Source organism: Syzygium oleosum, unplaced genomic scaffold (genome assembly GCF_021117445.2).
Source record: "Syzygium oleosum isolate NSW1041296 unplaced genomic scaffold, Sole_v2.1 Sole_v2.42, whole genome shotgun sequence".
NCBI lineage: Eukaryota > Viridiplantae > Streptophyta > Magnoliopsida > Myrtales > Myrtaceae > Syzygium > Syzygium oleosum.
In genome coordinates, this window is record NW_026607526.1 from 1,542,137 (window position 1) to 1,551,561 (window position 9,425).

The window sequence follows — 9,425 nt, forward strand, 5'->3', positions numbered from 1 at the left end:
TACCCTCCTGGCGAAGGAATCAAAATTTTTTAAGTAGACGAAGAAAGGCTATACACTTATCTCCCCATGAATCAGAAACAACCATCAACTTCCGATTAGACTCCCACAGAAGAGGTCACTGATCAACATCCCTCGGAGGAGGTCACCCCACAAATCTCACAGACTCCGAACCCATAGACTATGGGTTCCGGGGCCTAGGCCCAGCCCATTTTTTGGCAACCCTTTCAGGCTCAGACAAACATGGGGCAGCTCCTACCGGGCCCACCCATTGTGGGCCAACCAATCGGGGACCACCCTTACCAATGGATACCGAGTCCATGGTACCTTGGGCCAAGCCTAAATGCATCATTGCCTGGGGCGGGCCAAGAGAATGTCCAGCCCAACAGCGGCCCACCAGCCGCAAGTGGAGCAAGCTGGACCAGTCAATACGGAGGTATCAATCGGGTCAGGAAACCCAGGTATGGGTCCAAATCCCTACCCGGTTTTGCCACTTGACTATTTACCGTATCCGATGGCGGCTGTCACTGGCCGACCAGAGCCCGGTGACGCTCTCTATGTCTCCGCCGCCAATGGACCGGAGTTGCAGCTTATTAGCCACCATCTCACGGGGATCTGGAAACTACTCGATCTGGGCATAGGAATTTCGACGGGCTCTTGTGACAAAGGACAAAGACGGATTCATCGACGGATCTGTCCCGACCCTGACTGACGAGAGAATGGCGAGACAATGGAGAAAATGCAACCAGCACGTCAGAACGTGGATCGGGAACTGTATAAGCCTAGAAATCGCGGTCGGACTCCCCCCCCACAGAAGATGCAAAAAACATGTGGGAAAATATAAGAGAAATGTATGGGAAATTAGATCGTGAAAAGATTTTGTCCCTCACCCAGGAGCTTTTAGAGCTAAAGCAGGGGAATATGAGCATAACCGCTTGCTTTAACAAGCTATCGGCTCTCTAGAACGAGCTTGAATCAGTCGAGGAAAAGCTCGAGGGGCCCAAAACCACGTTATAACAGTATAGGGCGATAAAAGATAGGGAGAAAGTCACACGATTTCTTTTGATTTTAAGCAAATCCTACCTTACCTTTAGATTGCAAATCCTCGCCATGGACTCGGTGCTGCTGCTCGGACGTATTTTTCAGCTGGCGGTACTGGAAGAGAGCCAACGACTCGTCTCGCTGGAGCATGCAAGGGGAGCGGAAAGCGTCGCCCCTGCGACCCGCGGCGATCGTGGCGAATCGGGTTCTAGAACCCTAGATCGAGAGAAGGAGCAGTGAGGGTTAGTGGGCAATGACCTGCAGCAACCTAAAGGAAGCGTGATGGACAGTGGAGATCGCAGCTCGCAATCTGATGGCTGGAAAGGCACTGATTCTTTAATGGAATCGGACAGTGGGCAGCAAGCCCATTCGAAGGCATCCAACGGCCCAAATTTTTCGGGTGCACAAAAATATTATGGAAAAAATTTTTGTGAATATTGCAAGCGGCCCCATCACACAATCGATAACTGCTGAAAATTGCATGGTAAACCCGGGGAAAAAGGAAAGAAAGGAAAAGAATCCTCAGCTGCAGCTTATCAAGTCATTGGTCTGAACAATGATTAGCCCATCACATATGGACAATATCAACAAATTATGCATGCATTACAAAAATTAGACACTTCTAACAGGTGAAGTAGTTTTTCAGGTATTACTCATTGCCTGATAAATTCTATTTCCAGAAATGCTTGGATAATTGACTCAGGGGCAAGCGACCATATTATCTGCGATAAGGGATTATTCTCCATTATTCATAAAAAATTAAATATTTATTTATGTGAAATTGCCGAATGGGAATGTTACTCATGTTACTACGACAGAGATAGTGAATCTTAGTTCTTAAATCACACTCAGAAATGTCATTTTTGTCTCAGACTTCCAGTTCAACCTTATATCTGTGTCTAGAGCCTGTGAAGAAAATTCTTGTCAAATTTTTTTCAATGCCGATACTTGTTTCTTACAGGCCCTTTCGACTGGCAGACTGATGGGCTTGGATAGTCTCTCTGAAGGATTATATTTTTGGACCAGTTTTCCCAGAAATTTTGATTTGTCATGCATTTCTTTCAATAAACAATCATTGTGTAATTCGACTGTCAATGATAAAAATTTCCTTGTGCATTCCAGAATGGAGCATAGTGCCTTATTTCCTTATTCTCAAGGTCATATTTGCCCACTTGCAAAACAATCTCGTACACCTTTTCCTCTTAGCAAGAGTCGTGCTACCGATATTTTTTCCTTAATTCGCATTGATGTGTGGGTGCCATATCACACACCGAACCATGATGGATCTCGGTTTTTTCTCACCATTGTGGATGATTATTCCAGAGCTACATGGGTTTTTCTTATGTAGTTTAAGGCTCAAGTTTTCCATAACTTGAAGACATTCATTTCCTTATCAAAGACACAATTCGGAAATCTATCTGACGCATCCGAACAGATAACGGAAGGGAATTCTTCAACCGTGAGTGCGACACTTTTTTCTCATCTCATGGAATTTTACATGAAAGCTCATGTATTTACACCCCACAACAAAATGGGGTGGTTGAAAGAAAACACCACCATCTCTTGGAGGTAGCATGGGTGTTAAAGTTTCAAGCTTCTATCCCGAAAATTTTTTGGGGAGATTGCGAGATAACAGCGGCTTACTTGATTAATCGGATGCCATCAAAGGTATTCAACGGACATTTGCCATTTGAGCTCCTATTTGAGAAAAAAGCCAGATCTGGACCATTTGTGGATTTTCGAATGCTTATGTTACGCCACTTCTACGGGCCCTCGGAACAAGTTGGGTCCCCGTGCCCGGCGATGTATATTTATGGGATACCCGAATCTACAAAAGGGTTATCGTCTTTTTGACCCATTAACAGGAGAATTTTTCGTAAGTAGGGATGTTGCATTTCACGAAAACACTTTTCCTTTTGAAAGTGACTCCTCCAAGGAAGATGTAGGGGTCAAAAGCGCTCCTCGTATTTTTCCCACTGAAGAGGAGGATTAAGAGATCCCACCTATGTTCCGACTATTAAAGGTTCTCCAATATTTGTCATAATTTCTACTGACGATACTTCTCCGTCAACAGCATTGGAACCGGTGGAAGATGATGCGTCCATTGAAGATATTCCAACACACGCACCAGAACCTTATGACGAGGAATTATCAACTCTTATGGAGGAAACTTCACCCTCACCACCAAGAGACCCTCCACGACATTCCGGGCGCATCACACGTCCACCCACATGGACTAAAGACTATGTTTGTGCTGCACACAATTCACCAGATATTCGATATCCCATCTCATCCTACGTTTCCTTTAATAAACTCTTGTCAGAACATAGATGCTATATTAGCCGAATATTTGAAGATCGGGAACCTTCTAACTATTATGAAGCGTCCACTGATCCACGATGGCAAAAGGCCATGGTAGCCAAGTTGCAAGCCTTGATTGAGAATAACACATGGGAGCTTGTGCCACTGCCCCCTCATCGGAAGCCGATTGGGTGCAAATGGGTGTATAAGATCAAGTATCGGTCAGACAGATCCATCGAACGCTACAAGGCTCGTTTGGTGGCTAAGGGTTTTACACAATGGGAATGTTTTGATTATCACGAGACATTCTCCCCAGTAACCAAAGATGTCACCGTTCGATCTTTCATGTTGGTTGCGGCCTTCCAAAATTGGACTTTACACCAAATGGATGTCCATAATGCTTTCCTTCATGGTGATTTAGATGAGGAGATTTATATGGAAGTTCATCAGGGCTTTCGAAGACAGGGGGAGGATAAAGTATGTTGTCTCCATAAATCCCTATATGGTCTTCAACAAGCTTCCCAGTAGTGGTATGCCAAATTTGCAAATGCACTCACAGCTGTAGGATTCAAACAATCTCGTTTTGATTATGCCCTTTTTACATGGACAAAATGTATGTCATCAATCTATTTAATGATATATGTTGATGATATACTCATTATGGGAAATGACGAAAATGCCATAAAGAGCTTCAAGAAGTATCTGCATTCCACATTTCATATAAAGGACCTGATATCACCCAAGTTTTTTTTGGGAATTGAAATTGCCCGATCCAACCAAGGAATTTCCCTCAGTCAACGGAAAATTGTGTTGGAAATTATATCAGAAGCAAGTCTGTCAGGATGCAAGCCAGCTGTTGTTCCAATCGAACAGAATATCAAGTTGACCACGGCGAAATATGATGAGGGATCTCCTCAAGAAGATGATCCCATACTCAAAGATCCAGCAGGCTACTAGAAACTTGTTGGGAAACTCATATACTTGACCATGACCAGGCCAGACATATATTATGCGATACAGACGATTAGTCAGTTTATGTACAAACCAAAATAATCTCACATGAATGATACACTGAAGATTGTGAAATACTTAAAGAAATGCCCAGGATTTGGAATATTTCTTTCTAGAAAGTGCAACATGGAAATGACGGCTTATTGTAATGCAGATTATGCGACCTGTCCAATGAGCAGAAGATCTGTCACAGGTTTTTGCATTAAGCTAGGAGACTCCTTGCTCTCATGGAAGACAAAAAAACCGCCGACTGTCTCATTGTCTTTAGCAGAAGCAGAATATCGGGCGATGGCGAAAACTACTTGCGAGACAGTATGGCTGCGAGGCTTACTGCGAGATCTTGGAGTACGAATTAAGGGCCCAACCAGACTATTTTGTGATAATGATGCCGCTCTCAAGCTTGCGGCTAATCCTATGATGCATGAGAGAACGAAACCCATAGAAGTAGATTGTTACTTCACACGGGAGAAGATTCAAGAGGGGATAATTGAAACAAGAGGGATAGAGATTGCAAAACAACCCGTGGATGTTTCACCAAACCCCTCTGTCAGAAACAGCATACATATCTACTGAATAGGCTAAGTGTCTTGAATATCTACAAGCCACCAGCTTGAGGAGGAGTGTTGGAAGATATGCGATATCATTTGAATTGAGATTGATATGCAAGGATCAAGTGAGATTGAATTTGATTTGTAGAATATTTTATTTCCATTATTCATTTACGCATTGTATTGTAAATGTGTACATCGTGTATCGAACAATACATAGAAAATATACATTGAATTTTCTCCCAAAGCCATCTCTCCTTGTCTTCGGTCTTGCTTTCTTTCAATTGTCGAGACCCAAGAAGTAAATAGCTACCAGCTCCAGTGCCGCTCTGAAGCCCCCGTGTGGACGTGCGCCCTGCCTGCACAAAAATCATATCATTACGATGTCTCGTCAGAATGGAGAGAAATAATCTTCACCTTGAACAACTAGCTGACCAAGCATTGAAACGCAACGATTTCAACAACAATTGCAAAAGAAACCGACCAATTTCAAGAGAACAATGATGACAAATTGGATTACCTAAAAGACTCGATGTATTCTTCACAGGCCTTTACTTTAGTTCCACATGCCTCTGCACGCTTGGCGAGAAGTTCATAATCATGGACACGCTGAGCTCCTGATATGATCTGCCCGCCTGGGACAGAATAATACAAATCAGAAGTTAGGAGATGAATATAGGTTGAATGCAAGGTTTGCTGGTCAACTATAGCACAATTCATGTGTAGAGACACATGAGATTTACTGGGTGTTGGTAAGAGATTTACTGGGTGTTGGTAAGGGGCCTCTGGATGCAATTTTATAATAGGGTCCATGCAAAAGAGAAAGGAGAATGCATGGAACAAGTTTTAAACCATCTGAGAGCTATGAAAGATACATCTCTATATAGGACTTCTCGGTATGCAAGAATCAATTGGAACATATAGTTGTCATTGTCCTGAGATTTCAGGACTTCCCTTCCAACCGATTCCCTCCCTATGTCTCTTTTTTGACAATTTGAACATCCATTTTATATAATTTCGAACCAACTGCAAGACCAAATAATCAAGACAGCGGCATAATTTCCAAACCATCAGTCAGAAAAATTTGGTGAAGGTATAGAATGGCCCAAAACTTTACCTCTAAGAAAGACATTAAATGAATTACTGTAGGCAGGATCATCATAGCATGGCATTGTGCTGAATGGCCTAACAGCCAAAGGATAACGGTGAAGTATATAAAACTCCATGCCATACCTAAGAATAAAGGAAAGCTCGGTAAGTTAACCAAACCAAAAAATAATTGCAATAACAATCAAAACCCTAACTTAAGACTTTAGGCACATCAAAGATTATTTAACTTATTACTTTTCAAGAACCAGCTGACCCAGTTTTCCCTCTACTTCCACGCTCAAGTGATCAAGAGGCTCAATCTCAATGCCAGCATCCTGTACAAGCATAGTAATGTCAGAGCAGCAAGGGAAAAGTTTAGCAATGCAGGCATGTAGGTTCACAGCCAGACCGACTACTTCAAGAGCACTCATCCACAAAAAGGTAACTATTACAAAGATATAAACAAACGTAACCTGCATTTAATGGAAAAAGCAACCTCAAGGATTTTGGACCAAAAGCAATTAGAGTCAGGATGCTACTATCTTTATGTATTCAATCTGTAAGTTGATCCGATCTATACATGCTATTGGATAATGAAATGACTCCAGAAACCCTATGCCCTCATTTCGAGGGAGACAAGAAATCAAACTCCAAACAGCAAAAACTAAGAAGCAACCAACCCTTTGCTGGCTAGGTAAAATATCAGTGTGAGGGTGATTCTTTAGATTTAGCTAATCATAGGAGCTTCCTGCTTAATGGACATGATTTTCCCAACAGATTCTATACTAAATTTCACTAAGTCCAAAGTTCCAGCAGAAAAATATCCATCAGAAAATATATGCTGAAATATGGATCAAAATAAATGCTGGAACCCAAAAATATAAACTGCATCCGTCAGTTCCAGAGCAAATTATTTATTAATGAGCATGCATTAGGAATGCTTTGACATTTGGAAAGCACATATAAAGAAGGGGCTTTGAGTGCATCCGCTCGAAGTAGGTGGAGTGTTTAGTAAATAGTATTCTCCAGGCCCATTCCAAAGAAACTTTTGTTCGGTGAAAACTATACTTACAATAATCTTTGTTCATTTCTATTAAGAAATAGCTACTAATTTAAGAATCATCTCAAGGTTGGTATTATCTTCAACACAATTCAGGTCCTGCATTGAGAAAACCACCTTTACAAAACAAAACTTTGGAGTAAAAGGACTTCATATTTCTCAAAGCAGAATGTCTATTTTTAAAAATAGACTCCTGGTATTGAGCCCCTTAATATACATAAGGAATGCAGAGATGCCTATGATTGTGGGAGGATGGACCTACTAAGTAGCTGATGATTACTAAGCTATTCAAATCTACTTGACCAAGCCAATGGTCTACCCCAACTGACTTACACCGCATATCATTGCAATTCTCACTTTATCATGGTTCCTCTTCCAATGGAACAAGTCATTAGGTAAGAGGAATGATACCACATTCTGTCAATTTCATTCAGAAGCAACAAAGGAAAAATCAGTTAAGAGCACCCATGCTCCTACTTTGACAGCTATGAAATTATTTCCGATAGTATATTTACAGCTCTCATCCCATGAATTGCTGCCCAAAATACGCATCGTTTTCAACTCATGTCTCCACAAGTGCCAATGAACCCCATGTGTTCCCACACTACCTGTATTTTTTCAGTTAAAAACACATATGTGCAGTTATATTAGCTGACCAAATATTTTTCTGACCTTGAGCATTTGAACCCCTTCTTGAAATGCAAGCTGCAGAGTCTTTCTCAAGTACTGCAATAAAAAATTCATTGCCCATGAGTGCACTATGCTGCCTATTGTTCTCGGGATTACGGAAAAAATATAGACCATATAACCTTCAAAGGTTTAAAATGATATCCGCTTCCAACAGCTTCGAGTTCCTTCTTGCAATTCGCATTCAAAGAGTCGAACATTGTAACGAACATACGGTCCACAATGTCCATTACCTGCACATAGACGTCTATTTCACAGAACTGAACTAAAGCACAAAAAGAAATCCAAAAGTACCCAATCCCACCTCATAATAGTGTTTCTTAATCTCCATTTCAACATCAACACCAGTATATTCACAAATGTAGGAGTCTTCTACCCTAAACGCAGGGCCAATCTCATAAACACGCCCATAATTGGCATGAACATACATTTGCATGTACAGCTCAGGTAACTGAGCCATGCATGCGGGATAGTTCAGCTTAAGAACGGCAGAACCTCCTTCAGTGAACGCAAGTATGGGCTTCGGCGTAGTGACTTGATCAAAGCCCTCAGAAACCAAGAACCGCCAAAACATCTGCACAATGTGGAACACCATACAAATTGATTTGTTAGATGCCGCTTAATGCGTAACAGCCAGAGCATCAGCATCTTAGGATAAGTGGACAATCAGTTATATGAAGATTGGAGACTACAAAAACAACCCAAACGAAAACAAAGGAAACATTTCTCCTATCCACTCCATGCATTATGCGTTATGAAGATTCACAATCTTTTTGAACCATATATATCCTGAATGGCTGGGCGAATAAGCTACGCATCAGATGAAATTATTTCGCAATTTGACATTTTACATCTAGACATTTGCAACAAAAGAAATACAATGAGTATGTGAATTTCGTTGGGAATGGGATCTGGAAAGGTCACAGTTTCAACTTGACTCTGTATTACAATCGATTCTGTCCTATGAGGCGTGCGCGGGCCGAGGGCTACGAAATTTAAACTCCTGAAACGAAGGAGCTGCTCTCCTGCCTGCAAATTTTGCAAACACGGAACATAAACAGAATAGCCTCCACACACACAAGCCGACGGATGAAATGATTCGACAGAGAGACCTGGGGAGCCCTCTCGATCTCGGCTTCGTCCTCAAGATTGAAGGGAAGGCTGGGCAAGGGCTTGCTGATGCAATAGAGCTGGTTGACTTACTTGAATCTCCACCCGCTGGGAAACGCCCTCGATGGGGGAGGAAGGGACCGTGACTGATCCGCGGACGTCGATGATGGACCCCGGAGTCAAGGAGGCCACGAACTCCACCATCTGCCTGCTGACCGAACCCTCCCGCTCGGTCACTACGCACCGCACCGTGCACCCCTCCCTCCTCACCAACACGAACGCCGCCGCCGCCGCCGCCGCCACCTCCCCCGCAGCGGCGGTTATCGCCTGCGCCCTCCCCCTCCCTCACCAGCACGCTCCTCCCCTTCATCCCCTCCGCCAGCGCATCGACCTCCGTGTACGGCTCCCCCACCGCCTCCTCCTTCGACTGCAGCTCCGGCAGCGGCACCTCCCTGTAGTTCCCAGCCAGCGGATCCGCCGCATCCGGTGGCGAGGATGAGCCCATCTTGCTTGCCCTGGGTTGCTCCGGCGACTTGGTTGAAGGAGGGATTCGAACGCAGGAGAATGCTCTGGAAGAGCGG

The 9,425-nt window shown here is 43.2% G+C and overlaps 1 pseudogene; it reads right to left on the reverse strand.

The window, feature by feature from the left end:
* Positions 1 to 5,034: 5,034 nt before the first annotated feature.
* LOC130136158 (aspartate--tRNA ligase 2, cytoplasmic-like) lies at positions 5,035 to 9,425 on the reverse strand (annotated as a pseudogene).